The sequence below is a fragment of the Lemur catta genome, chromosome 10, assembly GCF_020740605.2.
Source record: "Lemur catta isolate mLemCat1 chromosome 10, mLemCat1.pri, whole genome shotgun sequence".
Taxonomy (NCBI): Eukaryota; Metazoa; Chordata; class Mammalia; order Primates; family Lemuridae; genus Lemur; species Lemur catta.
Window position 1 is genome coordinate 39,162,880 of NC_059137.1, and position 27,612 is coordinate 39,190,491.

The following is a 27,612-nucleotide window of genomic DNA, read 5'->3' on the forward strand; positions in this document are numbered from 1 at the left end:
AGGTCCTAAGGGTAGGAATAAATTTAGAATATTTTTCTGACTAGAGAAAAAACAAATTGGAGAATAAATGAAGAAGAAGATTGGTAAGAATTGAAGTCAGAGTTTGGAAAATATAATATATATTTTTATATATATCCCAATAATATATTTTTTAAATATTCCTTATTGACATGGACAATCTCTCTCAATTTGGAATATAGAAATCTTTTATTTTATCTTTATACTCATTGGTATTTTACTGTAGTTTTTTGGTTCTGTATAGTAAGTATTAATCATTGCTACTGTATTGACCAGAATACCTTTCTTTGTTACGTGAACTAAATAACACATGGAGAGCACAACACATTTCAGCACATTTCTTAATCTTTATGTTTTCTACAGTAACAAAGATGATATGAATTTGTAGCATAGTTCTCCATAGAATTATAATAATAATTTTCAAAATCTCTGTGGTAAACACTTCCTATCCAATTTAAAGCAATTAAGGGATATATAAATAGGATATAAGAAATCATCTAGAAGCTTTTCACATTGAATTACTGTCTTGTTTAAATACTTCTTGATATAGACACCCATTAATGACATTCCTCTTTCCTCAAGCACCTGTTCCTGGTAAAAACAAGGGCTATATTGATTTGCTGCAATTTATCTTCTCCCAGGATTTTTGTCTTGACAGTGTGAGAAGATTAATTGGAATTAATGGCATTTGCACAGCTAATTAAAGTCACTCTTTCTAAAATCAAATCAATTCCTTTATCAGAGGAGTGACAAAGCTTTGCTTACTTGTTATAGTCTGCATGTAAATGTTCCCTGGATGAACCAGAATCTCTGCAAACATTAGGCACTGAATACACTAACTGCTTGGGTTGGTCAGAAATTTCTCTGGCACTTAGAATTTACAAAATGCTATTACTTCATTTATGTATACACTATGCATGTTTTTAATTAAATGAAACAAAATTTACATGTATTTTATATATAGGTTGTCTTTAAAACTCCTTACAATGGTTGGTATCCACATGCATAAATCCTCAAGGTAATTCTTGGGCAGAGTTCACATAATGCAGGAGGAAGCAGACAGTAATTATCGGTCAATGTAGGCATCAAATTCACATTCAGTTGTTATCAGCTGATTTTAACACATTCTGCCAATTCCTTTCTCCACATTGGATATATATTCATAGGGTAATTGTTCATTAAAGACTGAATAATTTTGGAAAAGTAATACATATTTCTGAGGGAAAATTTGGGCAGATACATCAAAATTTTTATTATGTTATTGTTCACTGTCAATGCAACAATGATGTGACATTAAACATGGGAGTGGAGAGATGGGATATAACACCTGTACATTCTCTCCTCCATCATGTCAGAAATAATTTCTCAACATTTCAGACAAAAGGGGGACATAGTGAATATGTTAAAAAGGAAGCAGGTACTATTTGGGACAAGCCAAAGACATTTTGTAATATCAGTGGCAGTAAGATTTGCTCTGTGATGGTGTAAATATCAAACATTTATCAAATGTCTATGGATATTTTTTTGTAGTGGGCACTTTTTGGGCACAACTTAACACTAACTTGCCCTGGCCACTAAGCCCAGTCATAGCTATAATGTTCTCTGTAGGCTTCAGCCTCTTTCGCCCTAAGCCCCTGACCTCAAATATTTATGGGAAAGGAAAACTCTTGTTCCGCTTTCAGAGTTTTTTTCTCTGAGTCTGTCAATGCACTCATGTAGGTGCAAACCCAACCCTTGTGTATGAGGCAAGGAACTAATGGAAACAATGCAAACAATGGGGGACTGGGCAGGAAGTGATAGATGAATTTATAACACATTCTATAGGTTTCTAAGAAGAGCCTGAATGGATCAAACACTCTGGTTACTCACAGATATAAGCAACTTGAGAACACCTTTCTGTATTGGCTTACCTGCCTTTCTTGCCTTCATCTTTTCAGCTTTTTTATAGTGTAGTGAAAATGTAAGAACTGATGGAGCAAATAATCCAAAACTTTAAAACCACACAGACACACTACTATGGTTTGAATGTGTTCACCAAATTTTATGTGTTGGAAACTTAATTCTCAAATTCATATGTTGATATTTGGAGGTGGGGCCTTTGAGAAGTAACTAAGATTAGATACAGCCATCAGGATGGAGTCCTTACTTTGTGAGAATAGGAAGAGAGACCTTGGTACACATGCACGTGCTCTTTCTCACCATATGATGCTCTCTGCCATATTATAATGCAGCAAGAAGGTTCTTATCATATGATAATCAGATGCCAGCACCATGCTCTTGGACTTCCTAGGTTCCAGAACAATGAGCTAAAGAAACCTCCATTATTTATCAATATCTGAGGTGTTTTGTTCTAGCAACAAAAAATGAACTAAAACAACCATGAAATTATTTTTGGCGAGAAGAGGAGGGATCATCCCAACACATGGTCATGTGAAATATGAAAATCAATACATTGGTCTTTAAGAATTTATTCTCTTTATTCTTTTTCATGCATTAATTTGGAGCCTATTGTAAGTCTATTAATGATGGCAATGTCACTGGTGTGTATTTTAGATTGATTAACAATGATGAGAGACGCGTTAATCAACTTGGAATCAGATGATCTCCAGTTACTGAAGCATCACTAAAATGTGGATAATATCCTCTTTAAATATGTCTTATGGCACTTTTGAGATTGAAATTATTAATATTTTCATTACAAAATGGCCTATATACATCTAATAAATATCTGTGAACATATAGCTAAGTGTTTAGCATGTAGAAGATATACCTAATAAGCACTTATTTAACTAAATATCTAAGCCTAAATATTATCAAATTTTCATAACTATTTCCTACCATATTATTGTTCCAACTACCTCAGCTCAGTTAATTGCACTGCAACAATCCAGTTAAGTTTACAGTTTTGTAATGCCTTGCTCTGATTTTACCTCTTGCAGCTATTTAAAAGAGCAGAGATTTCAAAACTTCTTATTGTCTTCTGTAAATAAGGATAAATCTGTTAGTTATTAAATCAAAGCCATTACTTTCTAAACCAGGATGGTTAGAAAAAGGTACTGTTTTTCCTTACTAAAGGGATAAATCTAAAAAAATAATGTATGAAATTGCAGCCAAGATTAGAATTCTGTAGAAAATTAGCCAATAAATAAATAAATAAATAAATCCTCTTCTGAGTTCATTCGTTGGGTTTATTCTTAAGTATTGCAGATTTTTTGTAGAGTTGAGCTAGTGAGAGGAATATATGATTACCAATTTATGAAAAAAAGTTAAAAACAACAAACTAACCCCAAAATCCTTTTGATATACTATATTGATGAAAACTATATCAATGAAAGAGAGAAATGAGTAGAGATATTTTTTGGATTAATACATGTGCAGTGGAGTTTGAATTGCCATGGTAACAGTACTGAAACGAAGAATCTTTGACAGATGATTAGGACATGAGGGCTCTATCCTCATGGGTGGAATTAATGCCTTTATAAAAGGGCAAGTTTGGTCTTCTTTTGCCTCTTTTGCCCTTCCACCTGGCCCTCACCTTGTGAGGATGCTGCAGGAGGGCCCTTGCAAGAAGCTAGCTCCTTGGTCTTGGACTTCCCAGCCTCCAGAACTGTGAGAAAATAAATTTCCATTCTTTATAAATTACTCACTATTGGGTAGTCAGTTATATAGTAGCACACATGAGTTAAGACAAAGGACCTCCTATTTTTCCCCCTGGGGGTTAATAAGGCTTCTCTCTTAATAACTTATATGTAATACTCAGTTTTGAACATGGCATATAACATTTTGCTTAAGGAGAACAGGGTAATGTGGGGAGAAAATTGATTGAGAAACCATATCCCTTCTGAACCCAGATTCAAATATAGCAAATCCTATTTGGATAAGCATATGTAGCCTTTATCTTGACCTGTGGTTGGGAAGTGAAAAAGAGGCCTCTCAAAAACGATTTTCCATGACTCGCTGTGACTTGAGTCTGAGGACCATGATAATGAAGAAGGAAGAGGAGAAAATGGTGCAGGTGTCTTTAGAAGACAGATGTTAAAGCACATTGGGGTATATAATAGAATCCTAGGATGTGGCTGTGTGAATGAATTTAATGTTATTACGTTATCAGGGAGCTCTATCAAGTTAGAAATGTAGGTCTTTTAACCGAAAAAACTGTAGAAAATAGGCTTGTCCTCCCACAAAAATGGTTATGATGAGTACAGGAATCTGCACTCACACCTGCGGTAGCAGCAGGGGAAGAGAGTTTGTCTGCTCACATTTTCATCCACAGCCCTCTCCTTATTAGAGACATTGTTTTCCCTAGGGAAATGGCCTATTTCCACAGACAGTGCTTCTTCATTGCAGAGTCAGAGAGTACAGCGTGGTAGAAGTAACAGAATTGGATGTGGAGGTAATAGAATTGGATTGTGGTTAAAGTGATGTATCCTTGAAAAGGCACTTGGACTCCTTCGGCTGAGGAACTTCATTAAGCATTATACTGAGAATAATGTCACCATTTTTTTGACATTGAAGACTAAGCAAGAAGGTTTGAATATAATTATGCCCTTCCACCCACTTCATCACTAGCTGAACGGGCATGAGTCATAATTGACACTGAAGAAGCAAGTAATTGGTGGGGGCAATTGGAACTTCTTCAGCCTCTAATGACTGGCATATAAATTCTGAAATGGCTTCAGCACAGGAAGAAGTGAGACAGATATTTCTTCCCCATCCTTTAGCCTGAGTCAGCTCAAGCAAATTCTTAGATTTGTGGTGAGAGTGAGGATTGTAGCAAGGATAGGATTAGACCAAAATTGTAGCTAATCTAGGCTTGTTGATATAGGCTCTGCATTTTTCAGCATCACCAAAGACATTATTTGCCTTCAGATTATATTGTCACCTATTCCAGTTGCATATATAAGGCAACTAGAAAAGGCCTGGAATATAATCATTGCTTACCAAGTGTAAGTTGCTCTTGAGTGTTGATTATGATTATCTGCTGAATAAAGGCTCTCTCTTGGTTGCCTAGAAATGAGCTGAGTGGGGTCAATGCTTCTCCCTCCCCTATCTGGGAGAAGATGGGCATGAGTTAAGCTTATGCAAGGTCACCAGCAGTTATCCGCTGGACATTCGATATCTCTAAACTCAAGAGTATTTAATGCCCAAACACAGAATGTTGATATTGTCTTATAAGACTACACTTACACTTGCTTTATGTAAAGGGAATTTAGGAGGATATCTTGTCCTGGATTATAGACCTGTTGTGTGGTCAGCTATACCTTGGCCTAATTCTGCCACTTATTAGGTTAAGATGGAGAATCCATGCAACAGGAATACCCTATGTCTTAATTCCAGCCTGTAGCTAGGAAGCTTTGTTGATGTTTGCATCAAGCCCCTCTGTCAATAGTTAGTGTTTTCATTAACACATCATATGTCTAGAGGTGAATCAGTTTAGGAATGACAATGGCTAACCAATAGTCATATATTTTATTAGCATGCATTAATGTTTGATTTCACACTTGAAAATGTGCCTCAGATGGCAGTTTCAGCTAAATATAGCTAAAGTCCAAGTGGTACAGAGGTTGGACACTTCGATCCTGGCAAGTTTGGTTATAAACCAAGGTATTATTCCAAAAAGTACTAGAACAGGAAAAAAAAAAAGTTATTCTTATAAAGTAAAGAAATGAGTGAGGTCTTGCAAAGGAGAAATGGAGAAAGCATCCTCAGACTCAGGGTAGAAGACAATAACCAAAAGGGAAGCTAAATCTAAAAATATGTCTTAAGCCACAGTGCAGGAAGCCACATGGCATTATGAATGTAATTTAGCAAACATGGATTGAATGCTTATGCACATGGAACGTATTCAAGTATCAACCAGGAGCTGGGATTAAGATGAATTATTAATGACTTTTACCCTTCAAGAATTCCAATCTTGAAGAAAAGAGACATGGTATAAATAATTTCATTTATTTTTGATACTTATATTGCTACAATAGAGATATGACTTCCAGCATTAGTAACAGTTTTTAAACGTGCAACTACCTTTTCTTTGATGTCAATTAATGTTTAAAAATAGAAAACTGGTTTCCCTGATCATCACCTAAATGCACATCGGGGAAGGATACCAATTGGATATCAGACTGAGACGGGGGGTGGGGGGTGGGGGGAGGGGATGGGTGTATGTCTACATGATGAGTGTGTTGCACACCATCTGGGGAATGGTCATGCTTGAAGGTGCTGACTTGGAGAGGTGGGGGGTGGGGGAGGGGATGGAGGTATGACTACATGGTGAGTGCCAGGCACACTGTCTGGAGAATGGACACGCTTGAGGCTCTGACTCAGGAGGATGGGCGGGACACGGACAATGTATATAACCTGAGCTTTTGTACCCCCATGAAGAGCTGAAATAAAAAAATAATAAAAAAAATATTCCGATGTGGATAAAAAGTGAATTTAACACACTTTAAAAAAAACTCTAAGTTCAGGAGTCAAACAAAACACAATCCCAGTGAGAATTATTTCTTTTTCTTTTTTAGTAACAGACACTCAAAATTAGAGAATACGTAAGGATATAGTTTGTGGAATTATCACAAAGCAAATGTATACATATAATGACTCCCAGATTTTAACAGCATCCCAGAAGCTGTCCCTGTGTCTCTGCCAAATCTGTACCTCCTACATACTCTCTAAAAGAAAACTCTATCCTGACTACTTAAAACAGAGATTAACTTGACTTGATGTTTTGAAATTATATATATATAGAATCATGTGATATATATTCTATGATATCTGGTTTCTGTTGCTAAAATACTGTTTGTGATTCATCATATTTTTGTATGTATATATAGTTTGTTTAATTTTATTACTTATGGCATATTATTATATTAAAATATCAGAATTAATTTATAAATTCTATTATTGATGGACATGAATGTTGTTTTCAGTTGGTTATTATGAGTAATGTTGGAAATATATTTGCATGTTTTACATATCTTTTGGAAGGTAGATATGCTCTCCACTATACCACCAACACTGTATTGTTACATTTCTTTTGTTTCACATATGCATGAAAATTGATTTTGTCTGAAGTTTAACCTGCAGGACATAAGGTTTGATAGTAGATAGTGTCAAAGACTTTCCAAGTGTTTGTACCAATTTACATCTCCACCAGGAATGTATGAAAATTCCCATTCCTATAGCCTTGTCAGTTATTGTCTTAGACTATTCTGGCTGCTATAACAAAGTACCATAAATTGGGTGGTTTATAAGCAACAGAAATTTATTTCCCACAGTTCCAGAAGCTGGGAGTAATTATCTGAAGTCCAGTCCACATCAGGCACATCTAACCAGTACTGGCAAGACTCATGGGAATTCTCTGCAAGTCCGGTTTAAAACTGCTTGCTGTAACCCTAAGACTAGTTTTGCCTAATTGCTGCTGAAATGACCTGCTATAGGACTGACTCTAAGGCTAGTTTTACCTACCACCAACACTCACCAGTCAGAACTTGCCATTGCCCCAAAACTTGGCCAGTGAAAACTTTGCCAATGAACCTTCTTTTCAAAATCATACTGATATTTCTCTTTTTTTATGAAGCCACAAACTTCTCTTTGTTATTTAGACATACCAAAGACCACCTAGTCTGTGTGTATGCCCCAAATTACAATTCTGTGATTTCTACATAAAATGTTAAATTTTAGAGATTTGTCTCTACATTTTATTTTGTTGTTGACACAGATCAGTGACAAGGAAATAATTAAAGCTGGGAAATCAGGCCATATTTAGGAACCTACATTGCACTCAGGAAGCAGTAAAGCAAACTAGAGTAAGCAGATAATAGTACAAGCTACTTGGGTGAGGTGGTGGCTGTGGAAATGGCAAAAAAATGAATGGACACAAGATATGAAATAATGAAATCAAATACTTGATTGAGACTTTTGAGGAAAGCAAAGCCAATTCTTAACCCAGAAGTCCAATATTGGTATCTTTATAATGGTCAAACTTCCATTGTGAAATAGCTTATAGTGACACATAGGATTTTTTTCTTGTTTTCATGATTTTTATATGCTATAATAAAGTGTTTAGCTATCAGAAAATAGAGACACTGTATTTCCCTGGTAAAATAATTTTATGCCATTCACATATTTCCTGGATTATATTTCTACCCAATTCTAAACAAGTTCAATGGATGGATTTATATTTCTTGGGAAGCTAGATACAGTAGGTTTTTCCATGAAAGCTTCTTTTTGACAACTTACTGTAAATTTGCTTTCCCCTAATCACCTCGTTTGAGTCTCTATTATACCCTTTTCTTCCAACAAGTGTGGTTCCTGATGTTTTCCCAATGAAAATATCGGTCAATTGGGACAGTGCCTTCTACCAGTTCCCCTCAGCATTCCCCACTAACAACCCAACAGGTGATATTTCTGTCTATACGGATATTTCTCTCAGAAAACAAAGTTGCCCATACATAATAGCATAACCGTGGATCCCATCAGTTGTTTCAACCGAAACAAGTACTTTGCCATTATTAAGCCTTTAGCATTTCACATCATTCTTTGTAGCTCTTATGTTTTAATATGAATTCACATTTAATTTGTTTTCTATTAACACTCCCTGGAATTATTCAGTAAAATGTTTTCTGTCTTCTCTGCTCATTGCATATCTATTACTATTTATGCATCCCTGGAGATATTAGTTTGCATCCTTCCCAGCAGAACTACATTTTGTTACGTGGGGCTCAGAGTTCTGAGACTTTTGCATCTATTTCAGTTGAATTTCTCTCAATTACAGTTTTTTTCAACAACTTCCGATTTCATATTGTTTGAAAATAGCATATGCATACCATGTATTCCCTCCTACAGATCATGCTAGTACTATGATGTAAGACCAAAGGGAACACAACCTGGCTTTCTCCAGAGGTGTCCTGGATATGTGACCTTTGACTTCTCATCACCTTTTGTTTTCATCAAATGTATTGGAAAAATAGGTTTCTGCTTTAATGCTATGTGAACAAGTATTGAGCAAAAAGAGGTAGATGAAAAGATAAATGTAGTTAATATTTATGAGTGATAATAAGTCATGATAATGATGATTTTAGTAACATATTCATTGAGGGCATAACGTGTGCTCTGCTATGTTACAAGTGTTTTATATGCATTACTTCAATTAGGGCTCACAGTACCTCTATACCTTAGTGACTGTTCTTATCCCCATTTTTGCAGACAGGTAAATTGAGTTTCTGAGAGATTCAGTGATATCTCAAAGGTCACACAGCCACTAAATGGAAGATCACAAAATCTATTTTCTTAAACCAATATGCCTTGTTCTTTCTTTGTGCTGTATATTATTATTGTATGTTTGTACAAAATCGAAATATACCCACAATTCAAAATTACTACTTACCCTCCTATCTTGGAAACATAGTAAGAAGAATCAATAGCATCTCTGCCAGTATTGGTGTTGTTTTCATAGTCTTTGTAATCTTTTTACTGGGGAAAAAAAAAGAGCAAATGTTGGTCCCAGCATCCCAACATGTACTCCTTTCCTAGATTGTGCATTTGTCTCTTAATCCACTCTTCTCTTCTTTTTGTGGTTCCTTCTCTCTGTATACTGACTATTTCCAAAATCACATTTTCACAGATTTAAACTTTAAAAGTTATTTGCAATTAGTGTATTGCAGTGATCTACCTAGTGATGCCACTAAATATGAATAGAGTTTTATGAATAAGACAATATTTAATGGTTCATTTATTATGATACATCAATCATCAACAGCAAGATACTTTCTTCCTTATATTGTTGAGTATGAATCTAAATGAACATGAATGAGAAACTTATAACAATTATGAAACTCAATAAACTTTACATTTTCCTACCTTTTAAAATTACACTCTTTGTTCTGTAGTGAGTATAAGGGCAACCCTTCAGGTAAAAGTTTCATTTCTTGAATAGTTGCTAAGGTATTAGAATTCAGTGGCTATAGCAAGTGTGAAAAGCTTGTATTTTTTTTCTGGTATTTTGTGATATATATCCTAGTTTGGACTAAATAGTAAAGAATATAGTTTACTATAGTATACCTTATGGATCTTTCTCTATATTTGGAAAATAAATCCCAACATTTTGGCATTTGTCAGGACGAGAACAGCTTGCAAGAAATGAGCGCCCATTCTCCAAAAAAGAGAAATAGCACAGATTATGATCATGAACTAGAATTAGATTATGTTAACATCTGGGCAAATGCCAGCCTCTGATTATCAACATCAAATTCCTTTTAGTTTCCTTGTGATCACTCTCATTTTTAACCAATTTAAAACCCAATTTTGTGATTTACCAAAGTAGACAAGCATGAAATGGATTTTTCATAGTAAAGGGAGATTCTCGGTGAATAACAATGCTGGGAGATGGTATCACTTCTCTAGATTTGTCTTAACTTCTTCACTGTGTGGCCCATGTCTTGTGACAGAGGTAAGTGTATTTCCTGCTGTTTCTGGGCTTATAGCTACATGCTTTCTTAGCTCCTTAAAGTTAGGTAGGGACCTAGGACTGACCTCCGGCCGGTAGAAAATGAGTGTATGTTCATCTCCAAATAAAAATCATCTTCACACAATTTTACTTTATTTTACCTTGTTCAGAGACTCTGGAAGGCACATGTGATAGATGGTGGGTCATAAGTTAGAAATAGCCAGCATCCCTCTCTCCTTTCCTCCCAACACACATGCAAGTGTGCACACACACACACACTTACACACACACTGGATTGTGATTTGAGTGGAACAATAATGTTCTACCTTAAGACTCTGAGATTTTAGGTGTTAGATCAATAATTCTTCCCTGGATAATAGTTAGAGTTATTTTAGGGTTGATGTAAGTATGTGTAATGGTTAAGAACACCGGATTTGTGTAAGATGTGTCTGAATCCATAGCCTGGCTTTCCTTTTTGTGATTCTGTTTTCTGTGGCAAATTATTTAATTTCTCTAAGTTTCAAGTCTTTCATTTGTAAAATGAGGATAACAGCTACCTCATACGTTTATTTTAACTATTGAATAATTATACATATATATATATGTATATATGTATACCACCTAGAAAACAGTAATATTTGGTGTTAGCTTTTTAAAAAAATCCTTCATCTTTTGTAGATGATACTACAATCCATTTAGGTTATGCTGAAACATAAAAAACACAAAATTGAACTCAGCTCTGTAATATATTCCCCCCAAAACAAATGCTCTTATCATAATGCTTCAGAAAAAATTTGATAACTGAGAATGGTGTCTCAGACACTTAAAAGTTTATAGAAAATATTTCTCCACTTTATTCCTAATTACTAAAGTGGAACTTATTCCCCCAGATCCTAGATATCTGTTAATATTACTTTCTATACCTGTGGCTGTGTCTCAGCTCTCCTTAGACCTAGGGAATTTCTGTTGGGAAGATTATATTTCACTGTTCGATACCAGGTATCTTTCCTAGTCGTTCAAGTCATCCTCATATCTCCCTGTAGTTACTTTCAGACCAGCATGTGGAAACCCTGTGTTCCTTTCTACTGCTACTGGGATAATCACATTTACTCTTTTTGGAGCCCACACAATCTCTAAAAGCAGAGAAAATAATTTCTCTAACAAAAAATTTCTCTTATGTAACTTCTGTTATGTCACAAAAAACAATCAGAGGGCATTTTAAATAGGTGCAATTACCTTAGGGGTAATTGCTTTTCCTAATGTCCTTAATGATTTCATATCCTGTGGAATAGATTCAAGACGACTTTGGTGGGTATTACTTGAGGAAAACAGTTATCCTTTCATACTTTGAACTTCTTTTTCCTGTAGGACAACCTCAAGGACTTGGATACTGAAACAAAATAATTCTCATAATTTGTAAGGACTGCAAATTCAAATCCTTTCATTTTGCAACTATTTAAGTTGCCCCATTCAATATAAAAATTTAGCTAGATCTCTTTAAAGATTGTTAAGAGTAAACCTAGAGATTCTCTGAGCATATGAGAAGGTATGAACAGTTCAACATGCCTAGAACTTAGTGCAATGGAGAATAAGCCATAAAAGAGATAGGAGTGCTATACAGTAAAGAGTGAATTAATAATAGATACTCCATATTACATTCTTTGTTTTAAAGACTCTGAACAACTTTTAACAGGGAGATTTGTGCTCAGACTCAATAGAAAAATTACTTTCATCTATTTAGGTACTTATTTAAAGATCGAAGATTTATTAGGCCTTAGAGCTGTCATTTACTCCCTCAACTTGCTCAGGAAAAAATTAAAGGTTCCAGAAACTCAGTAACTTGTCTAGTGCTACCCAGCTACTTAGTGGCAGAGCCTGGCCTGGAACATAGCCCCCAGATCCCACCTTGTGCTGATTCTATTTTAAATTGCCTCTTTTTCTTCTTAGTTCTCTCTTCTGAGTTTTTGATTTGCACCATTTCCTTTTCAAAATCAGACACATTTATGTTTAACTGTATCATTTTTGGGATTTTTCATAATTCCATTCAAATGGAAAAAAAAGTAATGGTACAAATATTAAAATAGAGTTTACTGTGGAATATACTTCTAATGAATAAAAACATAGTCTATTCTTCATTGTAACCTAGTAAGTTTGTTTGATATTTAATGAACTCAACATGTCCTAACCTGGCTATCTTCAAAATGACTTGAATTAGAAAACTATGTGAAGGCACTAACTAGGACATAGTGGTAGCTATTAATTATGTCCCCTTTTACACTTTTGACTTTCTAAATGCATTTCTTCCAAGTTTAACACTTTATATTTCATTTCATTTGTTTTTCTTTGTTTTTCACAGTTAATTTGTAACTTGCCAATCATTTTATTAATTTATTAAATCATTAACTAGCCAACTCCTGAAGTTGACATCTTTAATTCAATCTATACAAAAATTGCCCAGTGGATAAAAATTCAAAATCAACTGTAGATACTATCTTTTAAAAAATGTATATGACTTCAGTGTAGGTAAAAGAGGCTATAAATCAGCTGGCAAAATTTTCTTAACTTGTAAGATAGTATTTTAAGTGTTTTCCTGGGCATTAAAATTATTTTCAAGAATTGACACTTGTAATGACAATAAAGGTAATTATAATATTTAAAACTATCAATATATTTCTGAGTATCTCATCTAGTTAATGATACATCTGATTAATTAATATACTAGATTAAATATTAATATATTTTTTTCTTTTTTTTAATTTCAGCTCTTCATGGGGGTACAAAAGCTCAGGTTATATAATATTAATATTTTGATGGTATTCAAATTTCACCATAATTAAATTTATGCTATTTGTATCAAAAATTTTGCAGTTTGTATATGATCAAAAATTTGACATTACCAGTGAGTAGAAACAGATGGAAAAGTCTATTGTTCTTATTTGATGCAACTGAAACAATTCTAAGCTCAAGAAGGTAACACCATGTTGTACCTGTATGATAAAGAATGTATATCCTTCCTATCTATGAAGGAAGCCAATTATTGTATTCTCAATTATGGCTATTAATATTACCTTGCAACAACACATCATGGCCTGCTTCATAACTACACCCCAAACTAAACCCAAATACACGCCTAGCAGGACTTTCCTATTCAAAAAACATTTGTAGTCACTTTTTCTTAATAATTTTTTTCCCCTTGTAGCTATGGGTGAGGACATGTGGCTCCTTTGTTTTTCAACAGAGTAGCCTTTTTCTCACCCAACTTTTAGTATCCTCTCTATGTTAATGTATTAATCAGGGTTCTCTAGAGAAACTGGAGGGCAAAACTTTATCAATATTTAAAATATATTTCTGAATATCTTTTCTAGTTAATGCTAAATCTGTTCCTTATAAATTTCCAAGTTTATGGTATTCTATTATAGTAGCACAAAACAGACAAAAACTTCATCATGGTTCTAGATACTGAGAAGTCCAAAATCAAGGGGCCAGCATCTGGCAAGGGTTTTGCTGCATCATCCCATGATGGAAGGCAGAAGGGCAAGGGAGGTGGTGAGCTCACCCTTTTATAAAAAACCCTCTCAAGATTACAAACCCAGTCCCACGATAACAGCATTAATCCATTTGTGAAGGCAGAGCTCTCATGGCCTAATCACATCTTACTAGCCTAACTTCTTAATATTGTTACAATGACAAATACATTTCAACATTAGTTTTGGAAGAGGCAAAGATTCAGAGAGAGAGAGGGACATTTATTATGAGTATTGCTGATTCAATTATGGAGGCCAAGTCTCGTGATTGGCCATATGCAAGCCAGAGAACCAGGAAAGCCAGTGGTTTAATTCAGACCAAGTCCAAAGGCTTGAGAAACGGGGGGGCAAAGGTGCAACTCCTGGTCCAAATGTTAAGGATCGCCAGTGTCTGAGGCCAGGAACACCACAGTGTGAAAGCATGAGAAGATGGATATACAAACTCAAACAGAGACAGCAAATTCACCCTTCCCTTGCCTTTTATTTCTGTTAGAGCCCTTGATTAATTGGATGATGCACACTAAACATTGGTAGGGTGATCTTTATTCAGTGTACCAATTTAAATGCCAATCACTGCTGGGTGAGGTGCTCGTACTTGTAATCCTAACACTCTGGAAGACCAAGGCAGAGGATCACTTGAGGCCAGGAGTTCCAGACCAGCCTGAGCAAGAGCCAGACCCTGTCTCTACAAAAAAAGAAAAAAATGAAAAAAAGAAAACTTAGCCGTGCATGGCGGTGTGTGTCTGTAGTTGCAGCTTCTTGGGAGTCTGAGGCAGGAGGATTGCTTGAGCTCAGGAGTAGGAGGTTGCAGAGAGCTATGATGACACCACTGGACTCCAGCCTGGGTGGCAGAGAAAGACTGTGTCTCAAAAAAAAAAAAAAATCAATAAAAACCCTGCTAATCTCTTTCAGAAGAACCCTCAAAGACACACCTAGAATAATATTTTAGCAGCTCTGTGGGCATCCCATTTCTGTGGGCATCCCATTCCAGTTAACACATAAAATTGACCATCACAGTTAGGAAGAAGAAATTACTAATGTGAATGAACAGAAATCCAGTTCATTCCTGGGCTGTACTCATAGGTTGTGTCAGTCTGAGAAAAAGTGTCATAAACTCATTTTCAGCTCACTCTTTTACTCTCTTCCATACATACTTTGGGTGACTAGGTGAGCTCAGTTCTTATCCACTGCAGATTCTACCACTTGTCATTATTCACTCAGGAGTCAATTGTTGGTCTGTGCCTCAAGTTCTTATTCTGTGCAGACAGCCAAAGGATCATAAGAATATAAGATTCAATTTGGGCTATAGAGTTTAGAAAGAGGTAGGAAGCTCTACTCAAAGATCTGGTGTAAAGCCATTAAAACCCACTTTTAGTAGAGTCTTGTATTGGGATAATGACAATTTAAAAAATTTTTTTATTTAATTATTATGGATACATAATAGTTGTCTATATTTATAGGGTATATGTGCTGTGTTAATATAGGCATACAATGGAATTAATCAAATCAGGGTCATTGGGGTATTCATCACCTCAGGCATTTATCGTTTCTTTGTGTTCGGAGCATTTCAATTCCATTCTTTTAGGTATTTTAAAGTATATCCTAACTTATTATTGATTACAATCATTTTGTTGTGCTATCAAATGTAATGACAATTTGATTTTAAAATAATTTTGTATTTAATTTTCAAAATTGACTATTGCTCTTGGCATATATCAGCATTGGCAACATCAGGGGGAAGGTAAAAAATAAGGGATAGGGTAGGATTTGTACAGACCTGGACTTCTCTTGATACTTTTCCATCCCGGTCTAATGAGCTTGCCTAAATTCTGATGGGGAAGAGTGATAATATATAGAATGTGGTAGTGGATAGTGGACATGGCAGCTGCACATACTACTTCTGGGCAGATGGTTTATAAGCGAAAAGGAAAGTTCTCCTCGCATTTGTTTGTTTTACTAATTGGAATCATAAAATCTTGGAGTTGGGCAGACAATTACAGGTTGTTCTGTTGGTTAGTTTTGTGTGTTAACTTGGCTAAGTTATAATGCTCAGTTATATAATTGAACACTAATCTAGGTGTTGCTTTGATGGTATTTTGTAGATGTGGTTAACATCTGTAATCAGTTGACTTGGAGTAAAGGAGATTATCCTTGATAATGTGGGTGGGTCTCATCCAGTTAGTGGAAAGTCCTTAAAAGCAAAACTGACATTTCCTTGAAGAACTTTCGTCTCAAGACTGGATTTCTGACTTCTGCCTCTGCCTAAGACTCTCCAGCCTGCCACCTCTTCCCCAGATTTCAGACGTGCTAGTTTCCACAATTGCATAAGCCAATTCCTTAAAACAAATCTATCTACCTCTCTCTCTCTCTTTATATCTATCTATCTATCTATCTATCTATCTATCTATCTATCTATCTATCTATCTCTATTTGTTTATCTATCTGTTTCTCTTTGTGTGTCTATTTGTGTGTATCTACCTGTTTCCATCCATCCAACTATCTGTCTGTTTATCTATCTATCTTTCTGTCTATCATCTTATATCCAGAGATTCTTCTGCTGGTTCTCTTTCCTCTGGAAAATCCTGATTGATATACCTGTCTAGTCTGATTTTCTACCTAATTCAGAAATCTCTTTTACAAATCTTTCAAAAGATCCTACATTTTTAAAGTATTTTCCTAGGCAGAATGCATCCTGCTTTTTGAGGATCCTCTCACATTGTCGGATTGATTGCATTATTTCAGTGTTCTATATTTTAAGCTTTATACTAAGAGTATAATTCTAGGAACTGTCCTATTATCTTTCAAGTTTATTTAAATATAATTAGGGTTTCTTCTTTATTCATTGGATCTCGTGATGCCCATTGTCCAAGTAGCACAACAGTTATTATGATATTCATTGTATTAAAGTGCCATATAAATATACTTTGTTTATTAGTTCTAGATAAGAACTGTGAGAACTCTGCCATATTCATGTGTTTATACATTTCTTAGATATATAGAATGATTGCTTAATTTGGTTTCAGTCTGGGGACCTGTGAAGCCTGCCTCACCAGTGCTGTTAAATGTTGGTCCAATACACTGGCTATCAACCTGGCTTCAAAGGCCCAGACCCTACTCCAAACCATTGAAAAACAGCTCTTTAGGATTGGAACCAGAGATGGGAATTTTTAAAGGGTTCCTCAGATGACTCTAGTACTGAGCCAGGGTGAGCAAATACTGTTGTAGAATAACACAGAACATCCTCCTCCTCCTTCCCCACAACACTGCTTTAAAATTTTAAAGATATTTATCATATCTCCTTGTCTCCTTACCAAATGAGCTACTGTATTTATAACTCAAATTATTATTATTGTCTCATGCAGTTTGACTTGATCTGAGATTCATATTAACTTATCATAACCTTCAATAGAACTTGGTGGGGCAAGATGGCTGACTAAAGACATCAGCCGCCAGATTGTCTCAGAAAGAAGGAAAAGTTTTAGATGAAAAATAAAATATACCTTAGGTATAATTTTGAGGGAAAAGTGTCAGAACCTATTGGAGATTCCATGGGAAGAAGCTGTGGAGCAGAAAACAGGAAGGAGCAAGATTTCAGCAGAGATCAACCCCTGAGGAACTTGGAGCTCTGTGGAAAGGGTAGGTGGGGGGTTTGTTTCTCCTTCCCCTACACCTCTGGCAGACTGCAGGCTCCTGAGCTGCTGGAGAACTTCTCAACCATCATGAGCCCTAAAGCTGTGGCCGCCAGTGAACTGGGAGCTTCCTGAAAAGAGAGCCCTGGGCTGCCAGCCCTCTTAAGTCCCCCTCACCACAGACGCAAGCCAAGATGGCAGGCACCATACTGACTCTCCATCCATTGTGTGCTTTTGTCCTTCCCAGGAAGTTTCAGCCATTCGGTTTTTTTGTTATTGGTCCCCATACAAACATTTCGTAAATCCTGCCCAGACTGGGGGGAGATCCTGGGGGAACTATGTTATCCCAGAGCTTAGACATTTTGGGCAGGCTGTGTTCAGGCGAGAGGAGGGAAAAGGACCAGAGTGCCAACTCTCCTCCATTCATACTCTTTTTCTCCCCATGTCCTCCACCCACTGCTACTGAGTGGCAGTTCCTGCGGGTTCCCCAAGGGATGATTGATCCAGAGCTCTCAGAAGTGGCTACTTTCCCTTTGGTGGTGCACCCGTCACACTCAGGATTCCGCAAAGAATAAGACTCATACCTTTCCTCTTAAAGACGTGCAGCAGACCAAGGGATGCTCAGACTGTGAGCTCCCTGCTCACCAGCTCTTCCCGGTGCTGCTCACCTGGCTGCTCCAGCAGAGCAGCGCACACCTTGAAGTGGAGGGACATTAAGCCTGCTGGAGCACTTCACAGGCAAATTAGGACCAGTATGCTTCTCCCTGGCAAGGTCAGGGATCGAACTTGGGGGATCAGAGGACAGGCTTGCAGGCCAGATCCTATACCCCCAGGACTTGATCTTATTGCTCAGGAGCACTAGGGGGAGATTTGTCAACTGATCTGGGCAGGTGAGGGAGCCTATGCGGGCAGAACTAATAGGAGGGTGCAGTGTGGGTCCAAGCCACAGTACTCTCGTGGAACACCCCTCACCCCATAGGAAAGCCATAGTTTTGGTCCAGAGTGGGATCCAGGGCAGGGAAGCTCCCAGCCTGAGGCACCCTTACTGGTGAACTCAACTAGTTTTGTCTGCTGCTTGCAGTCAGACACCTGAAGTAGATTGTGGGAGAAGGGAAGAGGGAGAAGAATGAAATCAACTCCCAATGGCCAGACTGTGAATCCCAGGCTGCCCCTCCCCTATGAGCAGACTTCTTGGCTTGGTGGGGCTGCTTCATGGATTGGTAGAAACAACAGCCTTAAAATGTGCATAACAGATTCAACACAATCCCCAGCAATATATCAGTGCCACATTTCACATATTTAGAAAAAATAATCCTAAGCGTCATTTGGAACCACAGAAGAACCCAAATAGCCAAAGCAATCTTTAGCAAAAAGAACAAATGTGGAGGCATCACATTACCTGACTTCAAATTATACTACAAGGCTATAGTAACCAAAACAACATGGTACTGGTACAAAAGTAAAGACATAGACCAATGGAATGGAATAGAGAACCCAGAAACAAAACCATATACCTACAACAAACTGATCTTTGACAAAGCAGACAACAACATGCACTGTGGAAAGGAAGCCCTATTCAATACATGGTACTGGGAAAATTGGATAGTCACTTGCACAAGAATGACACAGGACCCCTATCTCTTGCCATGCACAAAAATTAACTGAAGATGGATTAAAGACTTAAATGTAAGGTATGAAACATACAAATTTTAGAAGAAAATGTAGAAAAACTATTCTAGACATCAGCCTAGGCAAAGAATTTATGACTAAGATCCCAAAGGCAAATACAGCAACAACAAAGATAAATAAATGGAACTTAATTAAATTAACAGGCTTCAGCAGAGCAAAGGCAATAATAAACAGAGTGGATAGGCAACCTACAGAATTGGAAAAATTATTCACAAACTATATATCTGACAAAGGACTAATTTTCAGAGTCTACAAAGAACTCAAACAAATCAGCAAGAAAAATACAAATAACCCCATCAAAAAATGCGAAAGACATGAATATAAGTTTTTTGGAAGAAAATAGACAAATGGCCAACAAACGTGAAAAAATGCTCTACATCACTAATCATCAGGGAAATGCAAATTAAAACTACAATGAGATACCACCTTACCACTATCAGAATGGCCATTATTAAAAAGTTAAAAAGAAAAAAAATAGGTGCTGGTAAGCATTCAGAGAGAAAGGTATACTTATACACTGTTGGTGGAACTGCAAATTGCTACAACCTCTATGGAAAACAGTATGGAGATACCGCCAAGAAATAAATGTAGACCTACCATTTGAGCCAACAATCCTACTGCTGGGTATCACAAAAATCTCAAAAATGTTTATTATATGTCAATAAAAATTTTTTCATAAAAAGAAACTTCATTAAATGTGGCATTCTCAGCATGTAGCTTCTGTGAGCCTTTTGGAGATTATTAGCCTCACAACTGAGATTCAGAATTTATTGAGACAACACTGTTTTTATGGACTCAAGTTTTGTTTAGCTCACATTGCAGGTGATACTTAGTGTAGTTCCATTGTCTGCTCTTCTCTATTACTGATTTCACATTTACTGTTTAGTAACCCTTTTTTTATTTTTTTTTGGATTTTTTTCTCTTCTAACTAAATAATACCCTGAGATTATAGCAAAAACATAGGCTTTGGCATCTGAGACATCATGAGTTGATTTCTGTTTCTACCTATTGGTAACTAACGGGCCACTTGGAGGAAGCAGTGTTAGCTGGAAGAGCTTTGTTTTCCTCATCTGTAAAAGGAAGTAATGATATCTGATACTAATTGTGACAATTATAAACACACTTGGTGAAGGATTTAGCATAGAATCTGGAACTTGGAAGATGTCCATTAAACTATATCCATCATTATAGCATACATGGATTTAAGGTGGCCTCATCTTCTCTGTTTTGACCTCTAAGGAACTATGCTACAACATTTTTATACCAATAGCTGAAATTTTAGTAAGGTAAGTACTGATATTATTCAATTTTGAAGGATAGAGAGGCTAAAAGGGCACAGGAACTGTAATCATCTATTCTACAGAGTCCATTCAACACTTCCTGGCTGGTTCAGACTTAGAAACTCTGTTTTGTATGGACCCACACCTGACAAGTGTTGGTAAACCCAGCAGAGACTGTTGCCCGGCTTGGGTATCAAACAAGGAGGGTACACACTAGTTGTGAGTATCATTCAAGGTAGATCTCATCTGGTTTCCTACCTGCCACACTTCCAGATTAGAGATAAAGTCTGCAACATTGCACAGCATGGGTTCAGGGAGTGTTATGTAGACAGGAAAAACACATTAAGCCAGAGTCACCAAAAAAGCAAAAGGCACAGATCCTACGTTCCTTATTATCTGACATGAAGGCTTGGTGGGGGCTGGGGCACTTTGCTAGACTCCCAAATTTGGACCTGTGTTCCAGAGGAGAGATTCTTTATCCCTGTGAGTTTCACATTGTTTTCGGGTGTGTCAGGGAGTTTGGGTGGTGTTTAGAACATAAAAAAAAAAAGTCAGCCTTATTTGTGGGGCTTGATTTTGTCTCCTGGAAGTCAGGAATTGGGGGCTAGCTTTTTATGGGTGTTGCCTGAGAAAAGCACTTAGGGTCTCAGGAAATGTTTTTTTAGGGGGAGAAAGTCACTGTTTCTTTTGGAATCTCAAACAAATAAAAGTAGATAAAAACATTTGAAACTTGCTGAATGTCTCAAGTGAAACATTATTGTGTGTCATGGCATTGAGATTGCCCTGAATATATAGTAGCTATTATTGCTTTTCAGACACCACCACTCAGAGGTTGGATAGCTATGATGTATATATTAAAGCATATTATAACAGAAGTCATGAATTTTATTTCTGAACAACTACTAGCGCACTAGCCATTTCATCAAAATCCCAACATGTCTTCCTTTATTTATGTGTACTGACAAATTGCTATTTTTTGAGATAATGTAATTACATGATCCAAGAGTCAAATATCTTATGAAAATATTTATATAGAGAAGTTCTGCTTCTACCCTGTCTCCATTTACCATTAGAGGTAACTATTTTTATATTTTTAGGGTTTTATGATGTTCCAGTGTTTCTTTAGGCAAATGCAAGCAAATATGTATATATATATATTCTTATATTTACCTTTTTATTCTACAAAAAATACTGTATACAGTGTTCTGTTAAGGTTTTTGGTGACTTTCAATGCTGCTCTCACTGTGGTAGAAGTAAGAAGGCAATAGAATGTGAGAGTTTTCCTCTTTACTGCTGCTCCACTCTCTTGTTTAATACCTAGAGCAGTGGCCTCACTCTCTGTTTCTTACTTTTACTCTCCAGTCTTCTCCCTTATACATTTTGATACAACTGTGACACTCCATCCCAGTGTCTAACACTTCGCTGGGAACAAAGAAAGTAATTATATGAATAAATATTTGAGTGAAAAATAAACACATGAAATACCTCAGGGCCTGAGGCATAGGATCTTTGCATGGCACACCACAGTTCTCCTGCCAAAATATCCATCCCTGTTGCACATGAATACATGTTTTAAGAATTTCAGCACCTCTGAACATTTAGTGTGCCAGTAAAGTATGGAACAATGTATTTTCTTCTTGCAATGAGTCAGTTTCAGGTGCTGGTAATTGTTGCTATGCACTCAGTCGGTTTTCAAATATATTGAAAAAATGATTCATGATGAGTTAGGCAAAGAACATTATGTAAATGATATACCTAAAATATAGTTTAATTCCAAAGACTCGATCCTTCTCACATTTTAAATATTAATCATTTGGTTCAAATGTCTGATTTTAGGTCAAAAAAACTGGAATAAAAGCACCAATTTTCCGGTACCCAATTGTATCTTAATGTATTTCTGTCTAGCTGGAATTTTAAATAATAAGTAGTCGAAAAAAGATATTGAATTATTTTACAGAATAGAATTTGTAGTCTATGAGGACAGTTAATAAAATTTCCATCAAAGAGAATCTGAAAGGAAATTTAATCACTTGGTCACAATTATAATTGTCCATTTAGGATTTGAATACTGAAATTAAATGATAGTAGCAGTGCATTTAAATTTTCACACCCAATTCTGTTGAAGGATAAAGCCTCAGAATTTTGTGACATCTGGCAGGGATAAGTAACTCCTCTGTAATGAAGGTATAATGGGGTTTTACAATAAGCTTTACCAAACTCCTAGAAATAGTTCCTACTGATAGATAGGGTGAGGACAGATCTGAGCCTGTTTTATTTTGGTATACTCACATTCAATAATATTCATAAAATTTTATATTTAAATTGTGGATATATTACTATGAGACAAACTCTTTATCCTCAAGCACCAACATATATTTAAAGCTATTTCTATTAAATTAAGAGTTCATGTCAAGATTTAAGATATATTTAAAAATTCACAGGCACACAACACACATACTTCACACACTGAGATCAAATAACTTGCAAAACTATGAAAATTCTAGCACCTGAATTCATTATGAGTATCATTAATTTTTAGAAGAAATAAGTATAATAAAATGGAAGCTGCTATAATCTATTTTTAAAGGAAAAAGAAGGCAAACTTTCTGAAATAAGATTGTTTATAAGTGCTTAGTATTAGGTTAAGTATGAAATGTCCAATTTCCTTAAGTACTAAATTTGACAGTTGACGTCTCTGACATTGCACTTTGGCACTTCTTGTTTTGTTTTTATTGTGAAGGTACATCCTCAGTCTTTCAAACACATGGTTTGGCTTATGATTATCTTTCAAATTCTTTTTAGAGCGATATTTGTGAAACCACAGATAAGTCAAAAATTTGTGTTATTTTCAAATATGAGTTCTGTCATGGAAATATGCAGTGTAGCCAGCTCGAAATCCCAACAAAGCATTTGGGAAGGATGTGGCTAATGAACGCACAGTACATTGATGGTTTAAGAAGTTCCATTCTGGTGATTTTAATCTTGAAAATGAGCCATGTGAGTGACCAGAGACCAAGGTGGATAACGACAAGCTGAAAGCTATAGTGGAAGCAAATCCATCTCAACCCATAGGTGAATTAGCAGCAAGATTTGACGTTACTATTCCAATAATATTGGACCATTTAAAACAAATCAGCAAGGTAAAGAAGCTGGATAGATGGTTCCACATGAATTAAATGGGGATCAAAAGAGAAATCGTCTGGAAGCTTGCCTTTCTGACATGACATAAAGGTGAACCATTTCTATACTGTGTATTGTTACATGTGATGAAAAATGGACTTTTTTTTGACAATTGCAAGCATTTGCCACAATAGTTGGATAAAGATGAAGTGCCAAAACACAGTCCAAAACCAAATATTCATCAAGAAAAGCTAATGATGTCTGTTTGGTGGTGGATTTCCTGGTGTTATCCACTACAGCTTCATGAAACCTGGTCAATCAGTTATAGTGGATATCTGCTACAAGCAGTTGGATGAAATGATAAGGATGCTTATGATTAAGCAGCTGAGATTGGTCAACAGAGACAGGCCACTCCTCTTGCAAGACAATGCTCGACCATGTCGCGCAAACAATGCTCCTCAAACTATAGAGGCTGGGCTTGGAAACTCTCTGTCATCCACCATATTCACCAGACCTTGCATCAACTGACTACCACTTCTTCCAGGCTTTGGATCACTTCTTGCAAGGAATAGTATTCAATTCTAAACAAGCTGTGGAAAACGCCTTTCATTATTTCATTGCCACTCACTCTCCAGGCTTCTTTGCTATTGGCATAAACAGCTACCATTAAGATAGAAAAATTGTGTCGATAGTTTAGGCCCATACTTTGATTAATTGTACTGCTTCTTGTTTGAGATATAATAAACTATTTTTTTTTTTTTTTTGCGACAGAATCTCTCTCTGTTGCCCAGACTAGAGTGCTCTGGTGTCAGCCTAGCTGACAGCAACCTCAAACTCCTGGGCTCAAGGGATCCTCTTGCTTCAGCCTCCTGAGTAGCTGAGACTACAGGTGTACGCCGCCACACCTGGCTAATTTTTTCTGTTTTTAGTAGAGATGGGGTATCACTCTTGCTCAGGCTGGTCTCGAACTCCTGACCCCCAGTGATCCTCCCTCCTTGGCCTCCCAGAGTGCTAGGATTATAGGTGTGAGCCACTTCACCCGGCCTAAACTAAACTTTTGATTCCAAATCATAGATTTCATATTTAATGACCTAATATATTGATGCTCATGAAATACATATGACAGCATCTTCTGTCACATTGCAAGCTTGACCAGCCTACATGCCATTTCATGGGCTTATTCATATGTAGGAAATATAAGTAAATTTAAGAATTTTTTACTTTTATGTGACTTTCAGGAATATAAAGCAAATGATTAAGAAAAATTAAAATTTTTAATGTAAAATTATTTCCCCCCCTTTTTTAATTAAATTTGAGAGATGAGGGTCTTACCATTTTGCTCAGGCTGAATTCAAGCTATCCTTCCACCTCAGCCTCTGGAGTAAACTGAGAATACAGGTGTGAGCCCTCACACTGGGCTCTTCCACAATTTTTTAAATGTAACATCACTTGATACAATGTACTTCTAATTGTGAATGAAAGAACTCCTTGAAGTAAGTGATATTATTATAATTTCCAGTGGACGCTATTTTGCTGTTAGTTCAAGTGTGTGTTTGTTTTAACATATATAGAGTAATAAAGTGTGTCTACAACTCATTATGTTGTTCAACCAAACTGACATTCAAACTAATGTACATATGAATATGTTAAATAACAAGCAATTTAATATAGGAAAATTAATTAAATGAAATTCCAGTGGCTTGACAGTATAGTGTTGTTGATGGGTCATTGCAATGGGAATCAGAATACTTGACATGGATGTTTGATCTTGAGCAAACTATCCAAGATTTGTTTGTGTTTGTTTGTTTTTGGTCCCAACTTCTTCATGTAAAATGAAGGTGTTAGGCCCAATTATCTCTTGTGAAAGAAAAATTATTTATCCTTTTTATGATGACACCCTTTTCACCTTTCAAATCACTGAAGACAAGATTTCCCTTTGAGAAGGAGAAAATAATTTTGATAAGGTTATCAGTGATCTCTGAATTGCTAAAATAAATGGGTCCCAGCAGTCCTTACCTTACCTGATCTCTGTAGCTTTAGACACTGAGATGTCTTCTTCATTTTGAAACTGCCATCTCTTTGGCTTTCCAATAGCATTCTCCCCTCATTTTTCTCTTCCTTCGTTGCCCACACAGGTATATCAAATTTAGTATATTGGAACTGAGCTGAAAAAATTTCACTACATAAAAATGTCCTCTTCCTGTATTTCTTCTTCAGTGAATGGTGTCACCACACACAGTCATAAACATCAGAAATCTTTAAGTTTGGAGGTTGAAGAAACTATCCTGTGCTCAGCTCACCAGGCAGTGCACCTTGGCGTAGGGTTTTATGTATCATGAGGAAAATTTCTCTGTACCCACCACCCATAGAGGAAAGGCTGTGCTGGGTGAACTCTGGGTCAGGCCAAATGAAGCTGCAGGCAGGATTTTCCAGGGAACTGCCAAATGGGTCAAATAATGAGAGTTAGCTAGGAATTGGGTTTTGGAAGACCTCTAAATCCACTCTGTCCACTTCAGTGTCTGTTTAGGTGCTAGTTTTCATTGTGACTGTGGGCTATTAGTTTTCAAGGCTATCAGGAGCCAGGAGATTTGGATGGGATTAGGGCAATTAAAACATCACAAAGTTCACTATTCTTATGAATATGAAGCCATTTGTCTTGAATAATCACTTTTCAATGTTACAAGCTTTTAATTTCCAGATTTCTTAAAAAGACAATTTTGACCAATTTTTTTTAGTGTTCTGATTGCTTTTACAGAGGAGAGGATTTTTGGAAATCATTACTTACCATTTCCACTGACCTCATTCTTTCTCAATGTAGTTGTTTTCTTACTTTCTAATATGATTCTTTCGAACTTTCTCAAACAAAAACACATCTTTTCTCCCATCACTGTTAGCTGATGTAATGCTTTACCAATAAAATAAATGCAATCCAGAGGAACTATTTATCTCCACTACTAAATAAACAAATTGACCTACGTATGTAATGTAATTACATTATGACTTACCCTCCTTTTCTAAGGGAAGACATGATCCCTCTCCTGTTGAAGTCCTGCCCCCTTACCTGTGTTGTAAATCTCATCTCCTCTTTCACATTCTAGGGCTTTATTCTTTCAAATTTCTTCCCTCTTTTGAATTGTCATGTTTCTCTTCTTTACTGTATCATGACCAGAAATATGCAACTATATTATAAGATATTCTCTATTTAAAAATTTCCTCCCTTAACCACCTGTCTCTTTGCTGTAACTGAACTATTTCTCTTCTTGACTTTTTCCCTAAAGTTCACAAATATGTTGTCCTTAACTCTCCCCATTTCTGTAACTCCAATTTCCAAGAAAGGAGCCTTTTATAGCCAACCATTGAGCAGATTCAGCCTTGGGAGCAAACTCTGGGTCTGGGTCCAAGAAGGTCTTGCTTGGGTAAAGAGGGGCTGGCTGCACTATCATTAAAAGCAGGAAGAAGTGGTACAGATTAATGTCTGGAAGGTCCAAAGACAACAATAATTTGCTTGATACATCAATTGTCCTTGCCCCATATAATCCTTAAATTATATGAAATAAAAAGTAATAAAGATGGTACTAAAAAACTAACAGAGTCCCTGCAGTCTCAAGTATTTGTGATGCATAGAGTTTCTGAATCCAAAGGCAATATTTTGTCCCAATTGCCTCCTTGCTTGAACGTTTTTTTATTGACATAAAATAATTGTACACATTTATGGGGCACATGTGATATTTTGATACATGGGTATAATGTATAATGATTAAATTAGGGTATTTGGATATCCATCACCTCAAACATTCATCATTTCTTTGTGCTAAGAACAATTTAAATCTTCTCTTCCAGCTATTTTGAAACATACAATAAATTATCAACCATAGTCACTTTACTGTGCTATCAAACATGGAGGTAGA